The 21,957-nt window shown below is 27.3% G+C and overlaps 1 protein-coding gene across 4 annotated transcripts in view; it reads left to right on the plus strand.

The window, feature by feature from the left end:
• The window catches only part of LOC132919766 (chaoptin-like), a 200,760-nt gene that overhangs the window by 166,757 nt on the left and 12,046 nt on the right, over nt 1–21,957 (plus strand). Inside the window, exon 1 of one of the 4 annotated variants that reach the window (XM_060981591.1) lies at nt 19,755–20,232. The exons of the other annotated variants lie outside the window; for them this stretch is intronic. The gene's annotated coding sequence lies outside the window, so the exon portion shown is untranslated. Of the gene's footprint in view, nt 1–19,754; nt 20,233–21,957 lie in introns of those variants that run through there. 4 annotated transcript variants of the gene reach the window in all.

Genomic DNA, 21,957 nt, shown 5'->3' on the forward strand with positions numbered 1-21,957 from the left:
TATGAAACGTAAAAAATAAATAAAATATAAAATATGATTTTATTCTACCGTATAATATTATACTGCAGAATCAATATTATTCAGTTTGAATAAATCGCACAAACGACAGTTGTCTCAACAACAATGTCAATATTATGTCTCGTGCCTTGGAAATAAAACAATATCAATATGCCTAATATAATAACAATATAAGTCTAATATGCTTCCGCTGAATGACGTTTATTATTATTTATTTGTCCGCCCTCGTTCGTATATAATATCTACTACGCGCGTTATACGATACCTATGGACAATTGCATGTAAAGGGGCGGTAGTGTATACTGTCGAGTAATCAGTCACGTCAGAGGTTATCAACGATGGGTCACGTGGGTGACTGTGACGCGGGGGGTGTCAAAGAGCACGGTGATTGCAGGTTGGACAGAATATAATTAATGATTGATCTGAGAAATGTATTCCCGACACGAAAAGCAACTATAAAATAAATATCTGCAAAGAACAATAAAACGTCATACACCGACATGTTCCATTTATATATAATATTATATATATATATATATATATAGTATATATGACGCAGATACATACGTATCCGTTGTATATATATATATTGAGTAAAATTATATTTTTCTTTTAAACGTTGAGATTGTTTTCAAAAATTGTAACTTCATAAAGACAACAGACTTACAGAATAAACGTACGCAGGTATCTTAAAATACTTTTAAAAGTTTTATCAAAATTCCATGATTTCCATGTAACATTTACTAAGAAATATTGAATAAATTACGACATTATATGTATACATAATATATATTCAACTAGAATCTGTTATATGCGACTATTTCAGTTATTGTACATGACATATTATTATATGAAAAAAATTTGAAAAGATAATAATAATATTAGTTTAACAAATAACCAACCATGCTTTGCAACTTTGCAAAAAAAAAAAATGTAGGTAAACAATGCATTTTATTTTCATTTTATTTTATCTAAGCATATAATTATATGAATAATATACGTATGTATAGATGTTTTTTCAATAACCTTTTTTTTTTTTTTTTGAATAACAAAGAATTTTTAAATCCTCGGGTTTTTCATAAATATTTTTTTCCGTGCTCTACAGATTAATAATCTTCGATTTAATAATAATATGTATTATTAATATATATATATGTATGTGTGTGTGTGTATACATGTTATGTATACAGTTAACGACGTCAGATACAATATTTATACTGTATGTTTATTGTTGATATATATTATGAAATGGTAAACTGTACAAAAATAATATTATAAAGTTTTATGATATTGTCTCTCTCTCTGTCGGTTGTATATCCCAAACGATATTATTCGCGTAGGAAAAAAATGCTGAACAATTTTCCAGTATTATTAGAAACTCTTTTGTTTTCCTATACTATCGCGTATTATTATATGTAGATACAATGATAATACGTATATTAAAACAATACACCGCGATGACTAACTACTAAGATTAGGACATTTTTATCTTTGACTTGTTATGCCAAAATTACTGAACGATCAAAAATCACTTCAAAACGACTTAAAGCTAACCTAATCATTATTATTTTAATAGGAACCAAAAAATAAGGCTGCAGTGATCAGGATAGTGCCAACTCTGTATAGCAAAATTTTTGTAAGGATATTTTTAAAAGGTAAACGTACTCTTAAATTAATATAAATCCTATATTATGTTTACTTTGATCTACTAATGATAATATCCTTTGTCTTTACACGTTTTATTTAAAACAGCGTTGTACCAACCCATTTCAATTATTTTTTATTTATTAGTACAACCATATTTTGACCAGTTTACTATAGTATTTGTGAATGCGATTGCTCAGCAAAATATGAAAAAAAAATCGTTTCGTGGAACTATATACGTAAAAGCACAGTTACAGTGCAATTTTAACTGTAACCATTTCTTTTGCACAATAATTAGGTTTTATATTATAGTCACTATTATATTAACATAGTTGGTAATTATTATTCTTTAAGTGAAGTTCTCTGTATTGAAACAATATTTTATAAAAGAGAATAGCAAGATGCGTTTCATGTACATAATATTTTGGAGGATATCCGGAGTAAATATCGTTTGTTGGCAATTTACGCCAAATCAGTCTTTCCGATCTGACGGATTCAGAGACATACGCGCTTGCGCTCCCGTTAATTATTATCGAATGAACCGAACGTAATAAACTAATAATAGTAGTTAGTAGCAGTAATAATAATAATAATAACCATTATCATCGTCGTTTCGTGTATAAATTGCCGTCATTGTTCGTCCGTAGAACAGATGCTGTCATAACATTATATTATAGTTTGATGAGTATAGTGTGTATATTATATATTACACCATTATGTTTTCATCCGGATAACTGTCATACGTCGTCACTCGTCGTTGGTCTAAAATAATAATTTCTACTCCGATCGGATAATATAATATCATTGGTTTATGTAAGTATAATAATAAAATATAATATGAGTGTTATTTAGGTGATTCCATTAATATATAAGTGACTTTTTTACGCACGTCCTATTTCTATTCGATTGCTTATATTCAATTTTTAAGCGGAGTATTTTAGGTCTTTTTAATTGTTTATAATATTATATTATGCGATTTGTCTTAGTATTTTGGTGTAGGTACTTCAACTTCAGTCGATCTAGTCGCACTGTTTGTGTCTTGAAGTGGTGGTTGATAGGAATGAGCATCAGTGGCTGTTTACTTCAGTAGTGAAGTGCTTGTAGTTTATATTCACGACTGTTGTGGACTACGTCAAAATATTAAGTTTATTATAATGTTATATTGTTTGGGGGCGTTTAAAATCTATGGACGAAAAACAAAGATTTTCGTGGTATTTATTGTATCCGCATAACTTTTCACTCAAATGTAAAATGCTCGTAAAAAATGGAATATTCATTCAGCACCATAACTCATCTAAATGTACAATGTTTAAACATTCAAATATTCTGGACGAAATAATAATAAAAAGAATTGTCAATTTATTATTAAAATATAAATATATCTACACAAAATACAATTAATATGATATTAATAATAAGGGCTGATAGGTAATCGTAAAAATATTATATATAAAAAAAAAATTGTTCTAAAAAAATAAACCGAGATAAACATGAATGTAATTATGTATTAATAGATTATCTGTATAATCATAAGCGTTATATAATATCATACGTTCTGATCTATTAGTTTATTACACCTAATGCTTTCCTAAAATCATTATTATTATTCTCTATAAAGTAATAACACCTTGCAAATTCTATATACGGTTTTCGACTACATACAAATGTATTCAATTCGTGTTTGACAGATATTTTAATTATTATAAAAAATAATAAAGCATATAGTTACTTCTATATTTACAATATATACGTGAAACACATATTGAAGTTATGCCATTGTCACGAATGTTATAAATACTGTGCGAGTTTTATCTTCTTTTATTTCACCGATTCTTTGTCACATTTTTGCTGTTCCCCAAAAAATTATAATGAAGTGCTCCATTGTTGTAAACCGTTAATGTTTTTCGACCGAGCAATTTGTAAAAAATATCGTGACCTGCGGGTCTTCCGCCGCCCGTTATCCACCGACGACTGTCATATTATTTCGTTTTTCGTGGGAAAACTGTGTGTGATAAAAACCAGCCTATCTGATGCTCCGAAAAATCTATAATCGGTGTAATAATAATAATTGCACTCCGAATTCAATAAAAATATAAGGGTTGAGAACAATGTATACTGCAATGACGTGTCGATAAAAAGTAGTTGTCTGTAAAAAGGAATTTCCTTCTATTTTTTCACCCCCATCCAACCCCATTACTATATCATATTATTATACGAATACTGATGACAATATAGTATATATGGTATTGTTATTCATGTTCTACGCGTAGACGCTGTCTCAACCAATGGCGTTTTTTGTGCACAGTAAAAAACTATAATAGAATGGTCGTGAAGAAATCAAAGAAATACGAAAACAAATTTGCACAAAGTACCGAGTAGTTTATGGTACAAAATTATATTATGATAATGTGACGAAATGTATATACGAAATTGCTGTAAGCGTTCATTATAATATTGTCACCGTGTTTGTTATTTCTCATTGTTAACGTGTTAAAATCCTAAATCGACACGAAATGATCTGACAAAGGGATTGTTTGACAATCATTTTTTATTAATTTATTATTTTTATATAATATAAATATAATGATATAACATAATATGTACAATGTATATAATATAATATATATGTACTACTCACTATTCTTTGTTACGATAAGTACTAGAAAAATACACATTTGCGTTTGTTATATTCAGTACAGATAGTTACAATCTATATCAAATATATTTCATCGAAAATTAAATAGAATTATAAAACCAGATACCAATAACTATTGTTATGGATTTTTATTTTCACCTATAGTCAAATCAATATTGTTATTTTACCTACATCATGGATAGAAAAATTATTGATTTTCAGTTAAATGTTTAGGTTATATTATTATAGTCATTTATTTGAAAAATGTATATTCTTTTAAGTATCTTTTTCGTATTTGTTAACATTAAGTATTACTGTAATTTTATACAAAGACAAAGTTTTTTTTTCAAACTTTAACTCTACATTTTTATTTTTGTTCACTGTCATTTTCATTTTTTTTTAAACTAGCTTACATAGCAAAAAAGAACATAACAAAGAATACTTGTCTAACGTGTTTAGAATTTAAAATAGACATGAAACGTTTTAAAAAGGTATTTATTCGTTTATATTTTTGAAAAATTATACTCCGCAAGTAAAAATATATCCCATTTTGATTTTACGATTATGTGGTTTTCACTTTAACTTTTTATATTTTGCACATGCTCATGATTTATTTCCTTCGTGTGTTTTTCATGTATACCTATTTATATATTTATATTATATATACATATATATCACACTTATTTCGTGTTTTTTTGTTTATAAATATTTTATTTTTTAAATTCTGTGACCCCATATTATTGCAATAAGTTATTGTCTTTACGAATGACGTTTATTCTCCATATTCGGTAGACAACATTTCATCGAATAAAATACATGTAATGTGTACACGATTGTGACAGGTGATTAAATAGCTAGTGTAATATAATATAGCTTCTATATAACATCGGCTAGATACTTAATGTTTATTGGATATAACAAGCGGGGAACACTGGAAGCTACACGTGTGTGAGATATTCAGTTAAGCTGTGATCGTCTGATAAACATACACAAAAAAAAAATAACAATATTAACAATAATACGAATACGATATTAAATCTAATGAAAAATCATAATATGTATAGTGTTAAAAATAAGTATAACAAACTATTGCAAACACGGAAAAAAACATCAAACAAGTTAAGAAGAAATTAAATGCATGAGGATATAAAATATTTTACTGCTTATTCATATGTATAATATATTTATTATTAAATTGAGTAGATGTACTTGGGAGAATTTTATAATAAAATCAAAAATCCTCAAATAATTTACTTTTATTCAAGTATACACGTTACTAAGAATAATAAAATTTAACAGTGAAAATACTATATCTTGACATGACTTACGACTTACGAGCATCGTGCGAGAAGTCTATAAAAGAAAAATGCACTCGTGGATATCGTTCATTCTATGTCTCTCGTTGATGGTAATTGGTGGCAACGTCGTTGCTGAGATACGTATTTTCTTGAATAAAAGTAAAAACAAAAAATATTTTGTGGATTTTCGGGTTTTATGATTTTAATATAATAACATACATTATATGTTTGTGAATTTTATTGATTTTTTTTTCTATTAAGTTTTGACGATGGAATCGACATGGCATACTTTGGAGGAAAAACAATAACAATAAATTTTAAGTGGTACACCCGTCTGGAGATGAATTAAACGCATTTCCTACTCGAGTGTCGTTCTATATTATAACGAAAGTTAATAACAAACGTATTAAATTACCAGCGAAATATTTTATTATTATATGTAATTTTATGGACAACATGAGTAGAATAATTATTAACTTTGCGAACTATGCGTGTGGAGTGACACTATACAATACTATTATATTATAGTCTGCACGTTTTTTTGTAATAAATAATAATTATAATTTATTTTATATTATATTATTGTGTTGTCTGTGAGTATTTCCGTTTCGCAACATAAATGTATTCTAGTACTACAATCGTATATATCATACATCTTAGTCTAATAAACGAGGTTTATAGTCTTATTAGTAATAAGCTATTGCTATTATAATAATGATTACCCGCAAAGTCCGTTGTACATTGACGCCGACGTAAAACCATTCAAATATCGTAAAACTCGAAATACCACCCTTCCCAGTCCTACTGTACCGCCCTAGCAACATCACCATTCGTGACCCACTACTCCCACTGCAAACGGGATCGTAATATTTTGTGTTTATATGTATATAGGTACTACTGGTTTTGATATTTTAATCGCGAAATATTGGTGCACAGATAATTTACGACGAATATCTTTCGATAAATACTATATACGTATATGTATCTAAAATCAAATATCAATACACACCACACGGTTTTATGGTGTAAACGGTAAATTATAGGTTTCTTGCAGACATTTTGTCGTTGTTGTTCACGCGATTTAGTCCGTAAAAAATAAAGTATATAAAAAAAAATGCCCTATTTATATGTATATATATATATATATATACATTCGTAAATAACATACGTTGTCCGCTATACATTTTATAGTTTGCGTATCCGAACTATGTTATTTCACTACAATTAAGTGATTATTTTAAATAATTAATAATTCAATAATTAAATTTTATAATCAAATATCGTCAAACTTTCTCGATACTCCTTTTATTTAGATATCTTTTTTTTTAATTATGAGTTAATAATAGGCATTACAATATTATAGCGTTTAATATTTTTCATTATCCGTTTTAGCCATTTTTTTAAGGAATTCAACGTTTTTTTAGCCTTGAAATTATGTTTTCAATAATAATGTTGAGTACTTACAATGATGAAAGTAAAAATTTAGTGTATTTGGCAGCAGCTGTATGTTATAGACTAAATAATATCTGTATATAGCAACAAAAGAAACTAACTAAATTAAGTTTAATAATAATAGGTGATTTTTAAAATGCATTAAAGTAATGTGTTTACGTAAAAATAATAATTTTATGGATTTTTTTTATCCCTTTGATATTTATTTTAGTACTTAGGATAATAAGTATAAAGTCTATATAGGTTCAGATAAATAGTTACTTTTAAATCTACAAACAATATTCTTTAAACATTATGTATTTTATGTTTGAAATTAAAAAAATAACGTCTATAAAATATAGTTTAGTATAATTTATATTTACAGTCTATATATAACTATAAATATTGAAATTAAATCTAACGAGAAAAAAATGTGGGTATTTATTACATAATCTGGTATTTTCTATAATAAAAAAAAATATTTATTTGGTATCCAATTGTATTACGATGAAAAATTTACATATCTTAAGTCTATTTATGTTTTTTTACTAAGTCTTGATAAGGATGACAAACAATTGGTTTAAAAATTTCATTTATGCAAATTGTATGTAATTTGATAAAAAATATGCCAACAAACCATAATTAAATTTAATGGATTGTACCATAAATGGAAAGTTCTTGACTTGTATTATTTCCAACTTACAAAATATATGATATCGATTATCGAATAATACCCATTTCCTTCTGAAACGATTTAATCACTCTCACTGCAGTATAATCAAACTTTGTATACAATTTTAAACCCAATCGATAAATCAATCGACATAGCTATACTGCCTATACTAACCAATAACTATAATCAAATTTTTAATTTAACGGGTTTTTTATGTAACAACTGTCAACTGATGTTCGTGTTAATAATATGTTCGTGTTAATAATACAAATTACTATCCATACAGTATTATCGGATAAAATATAATATGTGTAAATTGTAACGTCCTGTTAATTATAGCCGGCCAACTCTAAGGCTTGTGTTTATGCCCATCACGGGTAGACTGATCAGGTGTTTTTGATTATTCTGTTTACACAATGCAATGATCTGTTGAGATGAGTAAAATATTTATTATGAAATCGTATAAAGAGTGATGTTTTTTTGTGTTTTACGTGATGGTTGGTTTTTAAGAAAGTTTCTTTACATTCCCATAACAAGACCGATAAGTGTAATTTTAACGCTTAAAACATAATGCATAGGATCATTGGAATTTCGGGTGACGAAAGCATTATTTATTAGTTGCGGACATGAATTGCATTTTACCATTTACATATACGGTTAACTAGTGCGTAAGTGCGTGTAATCCTTGTAGTTTTCGTGACGTAAATACGTCGATGACCGCTCTGTATGTATAAAGTTTAGACCGAGGAAATATAAATGATCACTATACCCGACGTTAACCGGTGCTAATTCTATGTACGTAAATATCCACCATCCTGGAATATCCTTAAGAAAATATGAAAAACATAACCGTATATGTAAAAATAAAATAAAATATTTTTACCTAAATAAAAAGCGTAGTAAATGTAAATAAATAAACGGAAAACAATACTATCTACTTCGCGGAAATCGTAAACTGACCGAGTATATAGCGTTTGTAGTTTTTACTATTATGTAATATATAAACAATACATAGGAACGCGTTCGCAGAATTAACTGTCAAACACATTTTTAGCCAAAAAAATATAATAATGACATGGTGTTCATTTATTTCGATTGACCCCCCGGGTGTAGTATATAATATACGGCCCGAATAATGTACCACACGAGCCGGACAATCGTATATATATATATATATATATAATAAGTGTGTACGGTTTTTCCAAAAAATTTGGTTCTCATAGCAACCGTGGGATGGGCGGTGTCTGTGCGAGTTCCCTCTATAGCGTACGTGTTGCATTTTTTATGCATTTGAATTCCACGAACGACCGCGGAGATTGATAAAAAAATAAATAAACCTACACTCGTTTATATATATCGTATATTATATTGTTATAATGGAATTGCTATGCGGGCGAGCATTGTACCGAGTAGGCATGGTTTCATGGTAAAATATTAAAAAAAAAAAATCATTCAGATCCACTCAATTAAGTTTCAACAATTGTTTTGAAAGTATATTAAGCCTTTGAGTGTCCGACCGTAAATATTTTGTTTTTTTTTTTATGGTTAATTTAGTAGCATATTATACGTATATATAAATACGAAAAATAAAAATCAATCAATCGAATAAGTTATAACAAAGTGCTCTCCGATGAAACTATATGATTCGTTCTATATTATTTCCTTATTTCCAGCAGCCATGATTCCAAAGTCAAACTTGCACTCGAACGATACTCAAACTTTTCCATCAGTTCGGTCAATAAGGTAAGTCATTCGGTAACCTCTCCCTGATAAACGAGTTTTCCTTTTATTCGAGAATTGTCCTAAAGAATATACGAAAAATGTATAGTGTATCCATAGTGGATAAAACCACTGCAAGATTCGCCACTACAGAATAATGGTCGTAATAATAGCACATCATTTGGGACGAAGTTGCAAACATACAGAAGACCTGTGTGGTATTATACGCGTATGTGATAAGTATCATGACTTTGTTTAATTTATTTTCCTAGTGTGTTTGTGTGTATGTAGTCGACCGCGAATATATGTTCACTTCCGTTGACGAATTCTAAATACGCTCTTTATAACATGTCACGTGGACCTGCGAAAGCACTTAGCATTTCCTGTTCACAACTTTGTATCGCCCGTCGAGATTTTTAACGATCGGCATTCTTAACAAAGTTATGCACATAAAACTCGCGAACAGACATAACTACGTCGCGCGACGTACAAAAAACGTCACATAATTTTCTCACTGTTTTGTAAACTATATAAATCGTTTGCGACATCCCTGTACTGAATCATCGGTCGATTGGCTCTTTGACCTACTTTAACTACCGTTTTCTGGATTGTATACATATTTCTAACATCTTATTGACTCTTGCGTTGACATTTGACTTTTAATCTATCCATTTAAATTTCTTCGAAATCATCATTACATAGATGTTTTTATTAAATTTAAATCCATCGTATTTTACTTAATTAATTAAAGTTGTTTGTTCTTAAATGCAATTTTCTTGTTTTTTTTTTACTACAGCTATAATATGTTTTATTAGTTCATATTAAATTCTGAAAATTATGACTATTGTTCGATATACGGTGTGCATGTTACAGTGCTCCAACGCACATCAGGTATTTATGAGTCAAATGTTTGAATGTAGAAAGTTTTAGGGTGAGAAGTTCCCTGGCCACTTGTAGAATGTTCCTTTGACTTGCTTAAGCAGTATGTATAGTATTATTATTTCACAGTTAATATACAAAAGCCTTATGAAAATGCGACAGTTGGTCGATATTTATTATTTATATCTACACGCAGTCAACTAAAATGCTGAGTGTAAGGATTTTGTAACTATCAGTATGTTGCATAATAACGAATAATGCTTTTTAAAAAATTGAAAATTTCGCCAAATAATAATTTTACTTAATTATTATTAGTAATTCAAGTTTATTTCAATAATAAAATAAAAAATATGAAAACCTTTAAAATGCTTTAATTCTTGAGAAGTGAAATGAAATGCAATACAAATCAAATTATGATTGTATAAAAAGTATGCTATATTCGTTTGTATTATACTGAATATAACATACAGAAGGGTAGGTAAGTGGGTACCGGTCTGCTGTATATTAGGTATCGAGTGTATAACTATTATAATTAAATTTGAATTCAATGATATATCATTGTATTCGAAAAACTATTTTGAGCAGAATCAGTCCATCGGCGTATATCACCAAGTGATATATTTATTTTATTTAATTATTATAATTATTAGTTATTTATTTCAATATTAGTATTATAATAGTAAGCTGATAATATATTTTTTAATGACATTTATTATATTATAAATATTTAATTATAATAATAATATACATTTATACCACATTAGTTTTTTTTTATAACACACAATTTAATAACATATTTCTATAAATACCGTGAATCAGTAAAAAAAGATTCATATAGTACCTATAAATAGATAATTTTAAAATAAATCGAAAATGTTATTGCATATAAATATATCATACATACAATTTTAAGTTCCCACAAATAATTTTTTTTAAATATAATAAAATAACTTACATATTATTATCATTATTTATCGTTTAAATAACTTATTTCGTCCAAATTAGAACTTAAATTATCCTTAAACATAATTTTCTTTTTACATTTTATGGTTTCAGTATAAACAACTTAAAAAGAATCTCGTATTAAATTTAAAAACTTAGATCCAAAAGTTTTTATGGATTCTTAATAATTATAATATAGTTTACAATTGTGACGAATTTCGTCAAAATTTTAACTTTAAGTACATTAAAGAAAAAATTGTACCTATGTATTTTTATTTTTTATACAGATCTTGATAACTTTTGTGGGATCTTGTATTAAATTTTCAAGAATTTTTACTCAACGTATAACTTTTTATGATCATTTATAGAATAAAAATTAAAAATATTTTGAATTTCTTTGCCTATAAATTGCTCAAAAATAGTTAAAATATTATGATGTTAATTACCACACTTATAATTTATAAATTGTATCAGACATAGAAAAGAATAATATAAAAACTTGATAAAAATTTCAAGTACCTATGGTTTTTGTTTTTGAATTACATCAAATGACATCATTTTCTTAATTTTTTGTTTTCCCTATTATAAAAATAAGTACTGGGAATCCTTTAAGTTTAACCTCTTCGAAATATTCGAAATACAAACTAGATACAATTTTATATCCAAAACCACTCCCTTTTTTTTTAAATCTAAGTATTGTATCGACAACTTATTGTGTACTCAACCATCACGGAAAAAAAAACTCATCATTGTAAAATCAATACATTCATCGCTCTAGTCAGAATCTAAAATAAAAGTTATTATAAATTATTTTTATAATAACAGTTAAGCGCCTATTATAGTCAGTAAAATATTTAATAATATGAATGTATTTATATAAATTAGTTTAAAATAAAGAAGAAAAATTCAGTGTCAAGTAAATAGGCATCTAATATTATTTTAATATTATTAATTTCTAAACCTTATTTAATACATTATAATAATATTATGTCATTTGCTACATACGAGTAATATACATAATATATATTATATATATTTATTATTTATATATATAATATGTTATCAAAAACGACAATATTGAATAATAATATTAAATGTTTAAATAATAATTATATAAATAAGTATTATAATTTATTTTTATTCAAATATTTACTATAAAAGTAAATGAAATTCGTTTTAAAGTCTTTATATTATGTACTTAAGATTTTAAAAAAAATATTAAAAATGTTTTCGAATAAAATCTACAGGAAACGATTTTTCAAATTATTACACAATATCCAATTTTTTATTTAAAATAAATTCGAATAGAATATATGAATTATTTATTATATTTTTTCCTCAAACCGGAACAGACTATATAACCATATATAGTTCCAACTTCCAAATCATATATGGTTTAATTATGTATAATTTGACGAAAAGTAATAAATTTAATAGTAATGGTATTTTGAATTTTATATACTTGTATGTCTGCTCATATGGGTCCCAAAATATGCAAATCGCAATATATATTTTTTGTTTGTTTTTAGCTCTGTCTGACGTAATCTTAATTTATTATCAAATATAATATAACGAACGGAACATAAAAATATAAGATTGAATAAAAACGATTTTAATCGCATCGAAATTTCAAGGATCATCGTATGATAGTATACCATGCGTAAGTAGGTACTCTCGTATTATATTTCATTAACATTAGGTAGTCTTGGACGTTTGATTGATTTTTATCGTCAGACGATATTATGTGCGTTGGACGCAATTTAGTATGTAAAACAGGCATTTTGACCGTACAACCAACTTACGATGAACGCATCAGTGGGCAATATGTACATTATTGTTATTAGTTTACAGTCGATTAGGCGATACGCGTATACATAGGTGATGATGGGAGGGGTGGCTTACGAGGGCTTATCCTCTTAAATGGTCCTTAAGCGCATTGATTAAAAAAAATATACATATATTTTAAGGTTTGAAGGGTAATTATTATTTTGTAACATGTAATATTGGAAAGGCTTCTTGTTATTTGTAATTAATTATAAATTTGATTATATTTATGAAGTCAATAGTTTTTATCTCCGACATCTCTCGTCTCGGAAATAGAAACATTTTATTTCATTAAAGATTAATTATTAAAAATTAAATTATGTTTCGTGCTGTTATATTTTATGTTTGATTACTATCATCCGTAGCTTATATGCAATATTATGTATTTTTATTTATTGTAAAAGATCTAATAGTAATTTTAATAATGATTAAAGAAATACAAATATTAATTTCTTAAAGCGGTAGTTTAGTGAATTTGTTTAATATTTAAAGTATTCTTCGGAAAATTATTGATCTTCTTAATATTAAACTAAATCGCCATCTATTCATGCATATAATATACATGTGTAAGTATAATAGTTCATAAGTCGTAACACTGGTTAAGCCTATGACTGTTTAGCATTGCTGTGATTTTTTGTGGGTGAAAGACTACATTTTGTAGATCCGTCACAATGGTTTCCCATACAAAAAAAAAATGGTTGTACGACAGTTCCATTATACCGGTAAAGCACAATTTATATTTTTGGAAATACGATTCCGTTCAATTTTTAAAAAATAATAGGCTGTCGAGATGACTTTAAACAGAACGCAATTGCATACGATTTTCTGTACAATGATTACATTTTTATTATACCTACCTACCTATCAATTATTTATCAATTTGTTTGATATTCCTAAAAAATAACTTTTTCAAAAAAAAAATTATTATTAAAATTAACTTAATATTTAAGTTAAAAAGTTAATATTTTAGAATTAAATAAATGATTTTACCATTTAAAAATTGATACTTTGGTACTTATTACAAAATATATTTTATTATATTTTGGTGAATCATAAGATGACATGCGTTATAAATCATTAATTGTTTGATCTAAACGTCGTGTGTTAAGACCATTTGATTGAAACATCCTTGAGATTCTCATCTTATTTTTGTGTAGGTCTTTCCTTGTGTTTTCTTCATAACTGATAATGCCAAACAAATAGAAGGGTGTGTACTATGTAGTTGAACGTTAAATGTTCTATGAAATCTTTTCGATTTATCTGTTGTATTTGAAAAAATACCCGACTATATAGGTAACATTTTAAACGAATACAATGGCGATAATGGAGATATAATATCTTTATTATAACTTATTATATATACTATATACTAAATACTTATCTGATTTATAATGATTTTATGGCCGTTGTGTGTTACTAATGCTACTGTTATAGCTACGTATATATGTGTGTCAAGTAATAAATATAGTGTATATAAAATATACCGAATAAAGTACATTAAAAACGAAACTCAATACGTCTTAATCTAAGTCGTAATAATATCTTTGAGAAAAAAAAAGATTACAAGTTTTGTCAACTTAAATATATTTGATGAATTATAGTATTTATACATTGTCAAACGGCCCATCGCTATTATACTAAGTCAAATACTTAACCTTATGGAAATCTGGCAGCATTGTACGAAAATCTTAAGTAAAAACTTTCGGAATCGTGTGCCTTAAAACGTGCACGATTTCGTTCGCTGTTAAATGATACACGGAATCGTTTTGTACCCCAACGTTATACGTGTATTGTAGGATGTCGTTCATATTTCTAGAGTACAGAATAAACCAGTAACAGATTGGATCGAAAAATACATTAAACTGAATAACGATAGCATAGTATCACGATCGTGGAAAGGAGGTGCTCCGGTAATTAAAAATAAAAAGGGTCGTCGATTTCGACTCTAAACTTTTTTTTTTTTCGATCGCATTAATTAGATTACCGTGGACGACTGCAGAGATACGTACGTGGTACGGTATTAATTCGTACGTGACGCTGTCCCGGAATGTCACGCGTGTTCAAATGGCCGTCTGGCGGAGCCGAATCGAAGTCATAAATCGTAATACGCATAATAATAATATATAATATCTGCGGGATGCAGCGCGGTTATCGAATAATTCGATACGCGCTAAAAATGTGTCACTTAACGCCGTGGCATTAAACGCAATGATATATTAGCATCTATACGTGGAGTTGGGTCCGAAGATATACGGTCGGCCCGCCGGTCATCCAAGACTCGGCGTAAACCGTTTTAGTGTATACATTTAAATATTAATTATTGTTATATATACGCTTAGCACGACGACGGCACTCCCCCCCCCAACACTCTCCCGCGGGACTGAAAGTCGATCGCCACCGGGTCCAGCGCTCGGCACGGTGCATATATTATTATTATTATTATTATTATTACAGGATGACCTATTTTATAGGTACAATGTTTTCTCGTCTAGTTATGACACGAGGAAATTAGAAAACGTGATGGGCCATAATAATAATATGCGTGTTTATTTGACGTTCTATAATGTCATGCGAAATACGCTATATACCGAAGACGCGACGACAATGACCGTCGCGTCGACGTCGGAATAGCATTATTTGATTTGGTATAATACTATATTATCGTGATTATGTCTGACGCAAACTAGACGTCTAACCCACTAAAATTGGACCTTTTTGGTTTTGCGTGAAGTTCGTGGTCTTATTCGTTAAGACACGAGGGGTATAGTTTGATATTATTAATAATTATTAATTACCATCGACGCGTACGATTCAAATGATGCGGTCCCAAGTGCATTTTTTTGTAACGCGAATTCATTTTCTAAAACCCAACTATGTTAATAAGTATTGGTATAGGTTCGCTAAATCATAAAATTTAGTTTTAACTTTAATATAATAAATATAAATAATAATCTAACCGGATATCTAAAAATATAAGACGTTACAGACGATATCGTATTTTATCACGCGAGCAATGGTACAAAAATATGATAAATTCTAGTGGGAGAGATTGGCTAGACCCTTTAAAAGTTTTAATAATTTATTCATTTAAACTGTAATATCTTCCATGATGTTTAGACGCTTTTCTGTTTTCGAGAGGGTAGGGGTGGAAATATTTTTTGGTTTGCTTGTCATATAACCGCAAACAATTCTGTAATCGTGTATGTATTAAAATATTTTTTTAATATTATACTCAATTATATTATAACATACAACAATCAGGAGAACCGCAAATCGTGTGATAAAAATAATTTTATTTTTCCTTACCAGCAATTATAAAATACATATATTATTGAGATATATTTAAGTGTATTGTATATACATAATATATTATAGAAATAAATGCAATCAAACGAAAGCACGGAGAACTATAATACAACAATTTTATTGCACCATTTCGCGTGATATATAATTGGTCTGAAATATATATTATACACAACTAGTGAACTACCGTGCAATAAATATTGTTACATATTTTCTATTTTCTATAATGTTCGCAATTAAAACGCAGAAATTGAAACTGTGAATAAGCAAAAAAAAAAATCGTAAGTTTTATTTTAATACTTAATTAGTTAATAAATATTCTTAACAATATTTTATATTGATTTGAACTTTGAAGTAATTTAATTTTTACTTTTCTAAATACAACGGCTCTGTGTCTGGATTTGTCCATTTGTATTTAATTAGCTGTCATCTCTATTTTAAGTACATACAGTTATTGAGATAATATTTGTTTTGTATTGGTTTTAATATTGTTTATTTTTTTACATAGATATGTTTGGTGGTATCGCATTAGAAATATTATTTTAATGATAAGTACCTATTTTTATTTTAACGTATTTAAAATGTTAATTTGTTATCATTACATTGGTTCAAATAACGACTTTCATATATGTCCTCAATGCATGTACTGCTAAATTTATTTGTATAATAGGATATCCTAAATTTAATGTGATGTCACATCACTGATCTGTGAATAAATGATATATTTTACATAATTAACCAATGCCCAGTGTGATGAACCACATTGCATAGTGATATTCCATCTTAAGTCTATACCGAAAAGCATCATCTGTTTGTTATTTATTATTTGAATAGTTGTGAAAATGTAGTTTCACAAAGATATTATGTTGTTGCAAAAGATATTAATATAGCTAAACAGCTTTTGAAGTTAATGGATACCTATTCTTGCTGTTTTATTATTATAAAATAACTGACACTAATCACCGACCAACTTATTTTGCTAAGTGAAAATAAATATTTTTATTTTCTAAATTATTTTAAAAGATTATATTAATTTGATTCGTTATACCTAAGTAATATTCTAGATTAAAAACATCAAATGTATCATGTTATTAATTAGTATTATATTATAACTTTATTCTTGTTGTTAATTTCTAAGTCAAAACCAACATATCATAGAGTTAAAACAGTATGAACAGGATAACTTAAAATAAGTCTTAATATTTAAAAAATTCCCCGTGTATAGAAAATAATAATTTAATAATAGTGAAATGCTTCAATTTTTTTTATTTTTAAGCTATGAAAAAATATTATAATTTATGTTAAAGTTATGACAAATTTCGTTAAAATTGAACATTAAAAAAAATTGGGATTTCTATGTATTTTCAATATTTTTTCATTTTTGTATAAACACGTATAATGAAGATATAAATTTTTAATTTTTAATTTCCTATAGTTTTTTTTCTAAAACTTTTGTAATTTATAATTTCGTCATCATAAATTAAAAAAAATTCAAATATGTATGTAGGTTGCTCAAAACATTGTTATTAATTGTTTTAGTTATATCGTATAACTATGAGTCTTACTTCAATAGTAATAACTTAATATGTATAATAATCAATGATAATGTACCTAGTAATATTGTGTTTGCGGTAAATATTATGTTGGTAAAATTCTGGTGGTTTTTCTTTTTTATATATATTAATAAAAAGTTATGTTATGGCATGTAATACGAGCAAGAACGGGGGTGGTCACTGTGTTTGGATTAATTAATCTGTCAGTTTTGATTTGAAAGCTTTGGGCGAGGAAAAACACAAAACTTGCCTATGCACGCCTGCTTGTCATGAAAAACAAATGAACAGTCATAACTCATAAGCAAACAACACAGTGCTTACTAACAATAACAAAAAATATATATAAATGCTATTTATGTATATAATTAATAATATTAATAATTATGTTGTTGATGATGATGATACAAATAATAATTATAATAATAATGTCATGTCGAGGAAGGTACGTAAGTAATTTTTGCGTGCATTCATACTATCGTCGTTCATTGAAAAATACAAATAAGTGATCTCTATTATTTGTTATTATTGGGGAACGGATCTAAACGCTCTAAAAAATAAGAAAAATACCTTAAAAAAATATGATTTAATGCATTCATAACAGAATTTTTTTTAAAAATGCTCTTAAAATGATTTTTAGCATTGAAAAAATGTGTTTAATTATATACATTTTTATTCTTAGGTATTAATTATTCATATCATTTTCACTATCTTTTAGTTATCCCATATTCTTTTTACTCTGAAAAATATTTCCAAAAAATGAATATAAAATTTAGATAGATAATATACATTCGTTATACTTTTACCTTGTGTTTCATAATAGCACTGTATAATCAGGCACTGCTTAATTTTTTTATCGAATTTTATCAATTCCTATATAAAAATGACTTGAAAATATAAAAAATGAAAAATAAAAGTTAAATTTTTTAATTCCTTGATGTATGAAATTATCTTGGTGCTTGAAAAGCTATGTTTTTGAACATTCAGAAAAAAAAATGCAATTTCCATTTAAATCCATCCCCTAGTTATTATAGAAATATTATAAATGATTAATGCACGTACAAAACCGACTTTCTTAATAATTATATAATCGGAACTGTAAAGGTACGATATAATGTGTCAACAGAATTTGACTTATTTTCATCGTGGTTCTTAGAAACAGCACTCATTGTCTAAATCAAAATAATTGAATTACTCTCGGTCCGATCAATGACAATGACGTAACATTACTCAAAATCAGACCTAAGCAAATATTTTAATTTTGTAGTTTATAAATTGTTACCACTTATTAAATGACAAACATTTGTATATTTTTTTCAAAATTAACATAGTTCTATATTATTATATTTAAATGGTAACTACCTTTTGTAACTATATCTATTCATAAAAAAAAAAAAAAATAATAAGATTTAATTTTTATATTATTATTTTTGAATTCTAGCCATATTACCTGTATTATAATAAAAAACAATAAACTTTAGATATTAAAATTACAAATTATTTTTCTGACTGGTCGGATTGAGTGAAATTTGAACATTAACCTGCCATTTTATATCCTAACCACGATTAGGCCTTAGCCCTGCTATAAACTATATAGGTATAAACCACGCGCGTTTTATGGTCTTTTCTGTACATTACGTATTTATATTGGCATATTTTTAGTAGGTAACTGTAGATACATGTGTTCAACGATATTATTGTTATGTTTATTATTATATTTTTTGGTTTGTAATGCTACCACGTCCGATCACGGTCGGTGCGCTTTAGTGTATGTGATAGGTGTTAAATTGAGTGGTCTAAAGATGTACGCGCGATCAGCCAGTGATAAATGATGGAGTTTATTCAACTGGCGGCTAACCGACCAATCGAAAGGGCACGTTAATAGTCAATGTCTATACAACGACAGTCGAGACGCCTTCGCAGTTGATTCATGACGTTCAAACCGTTCAGTCTTCGTCGCGGTAATATTCGCATACCCGAGATAACTTGTTTTACTATTTGTTTTTCTAAGGAATTATGATATTTATTTTAAGTCTTCCTTAACTTTGACATTTACGTTATTTGAATACATTATTTGAAGTTTATTATATATGAACAAATTAATATTTAATACCTCGTAATCGGCAATAAATATATGATTACAAAATAATATATTTATCATAGAAGTTAATATCAATTGATAATAATTATTGAATATTATACGCAACACACGCTATATAAATGTATTCAGTGCTCTAGAAATATTTTTATTTCATCAACCTTGTCCTTAATGTTGATTAAAAATCACCATCGAAAGGAAAAGTTCCATCCTTCAACGTAAGTACTTAAAACTATTTAAAAAATTAAATAATATACATTTATATTATATTATATGTATTATTATGTATATCAGAGAAATAACATTTTTGAATATTCTAAAACGAAAAAAAAACATACCTGACTTAAAGTTATAAAAATAAATTAAAGTTAAAATATACTTTGGCTTAAAAATTATTCATATACATGCTATATATTGTTGATAACTAAAAATTGATAATTAGTATTATTATATTGATCAATACAAATATTGCATTGGTTTTTTAAATCAAAAACCGATTTTGTAAACAATTTCGTTTGAAACATAAATAAATTACTTTTGAGATGTCTTGTTAAAATATTTATTCGAATTAATTTAAAAACATTTATTATTTTTTTTATTGTAGTTTAGTGTTTATCATGTAAATATAATTTATTGTAAGGGTCACAACTCACAGACATGAACTGAGGTTCGTTAGTATAATTTTGTTTATTCTACCATCTAAACGAATATTTGTCGAATGACTTGGATGGTACCTAAAGATTAAATTTAAAAAATAATTTTTACTTAAACTGTAGACTTATAACTATACAAAAACATTTATTTTCTATAGCATGTAAAATGTCATATAATCTGTTTTGAAATTTGAAACCCTGCACATTTGTTCGTATATGGATTAAAATTATTTCATTCCAATTAATCGTCTTAAAGTATTTTATAATAATGTTATAACTATTATAATCTCTATTAATTGGTTGACTGAAATTTAACAAATATTATCAATGGTCGTTAACGTACGTTATTATTGTGAGTTCAAAATTCTGAATTATTATTAATAATGTACAATAGTCATAATTTAATAAATGATGTATATTTAAAATTTCACCACAAAAATATGAACTATAATAAGAGCCGCGTTTATTAATTATTACTATCTAAATACAACACTGAATATAATTAAAGAAATACTTGCACGTACATTCGACGTTATTAAAAATCAATAATTATTAACGGTTGTTCGGTCATTATTCGAATTAAAAGTTGTTAAAAATACGATAATATTATGCTATTGTGGTTTGTAAAAATAAATTATATAGGTAGATAGTTGCATAATTTAAATTCGTGACCGCGAAACGTTATGTCTAGAAATGCCGAAATGGGTGGGTTAGAAAATGACATACGAATTTATGAAATTACTATAATAATTTTAATCGTCTAAATAATTATTATCGTTGTCATTGTACAGAGTATCAGCAATTAAAACGGTAACATCAAAACGAAAGCCTTCCCAACGATTAATTTATTATAGTTGGTAACCTACCCTATTCAACGACGATCGATCCACGCCGCGGTCATCTCAACGAGTAAATTGACGGTCGACGGCAGCGTGCATAATGAGATATTAGCGGAAGCGAAATGCGAGATCGTCACTCGAATATGGCGTTAGAGTTTCGATAATTTGATAACAAGTGCTGTTTCGATTATCGACTCGCTGTTTGCCACTTATAAGAACGTACGCGGCTGTATAATAATAATATCCGTGCACCGGGGACGACATACGCTATCGAAATCTCTGCACTGCTTCCACAACGCCGCTTTTGCATATTATTATATTTGTATAATAATATTATTGAAATATTATGTTTTCTATAGTAGACACCCGATAGAATACCGTTCATAAACTTAGGCATGTTGACGTTTTCCAATCATCCTACGCGGAGAAAAACATTTCTCGTCGGTCGACC

Source organism: Rhopalosiphum padi, chromosome 2 (genome assembly GCF_020882245.1).
Source record: "Rhopalosiphum padi isolate XX-2018 chromosome 2, ASM2088224v1, whole genome shotgun sequence".
In the NCBI taxonomy this organism is placed as follows: domain Eukaryota; kingdom Metazoa; phylum Arthropoda; class Insecta; order Hemiptera; family Aphididae; genus Rhopalosiphum; species Rhopalosiphum padi.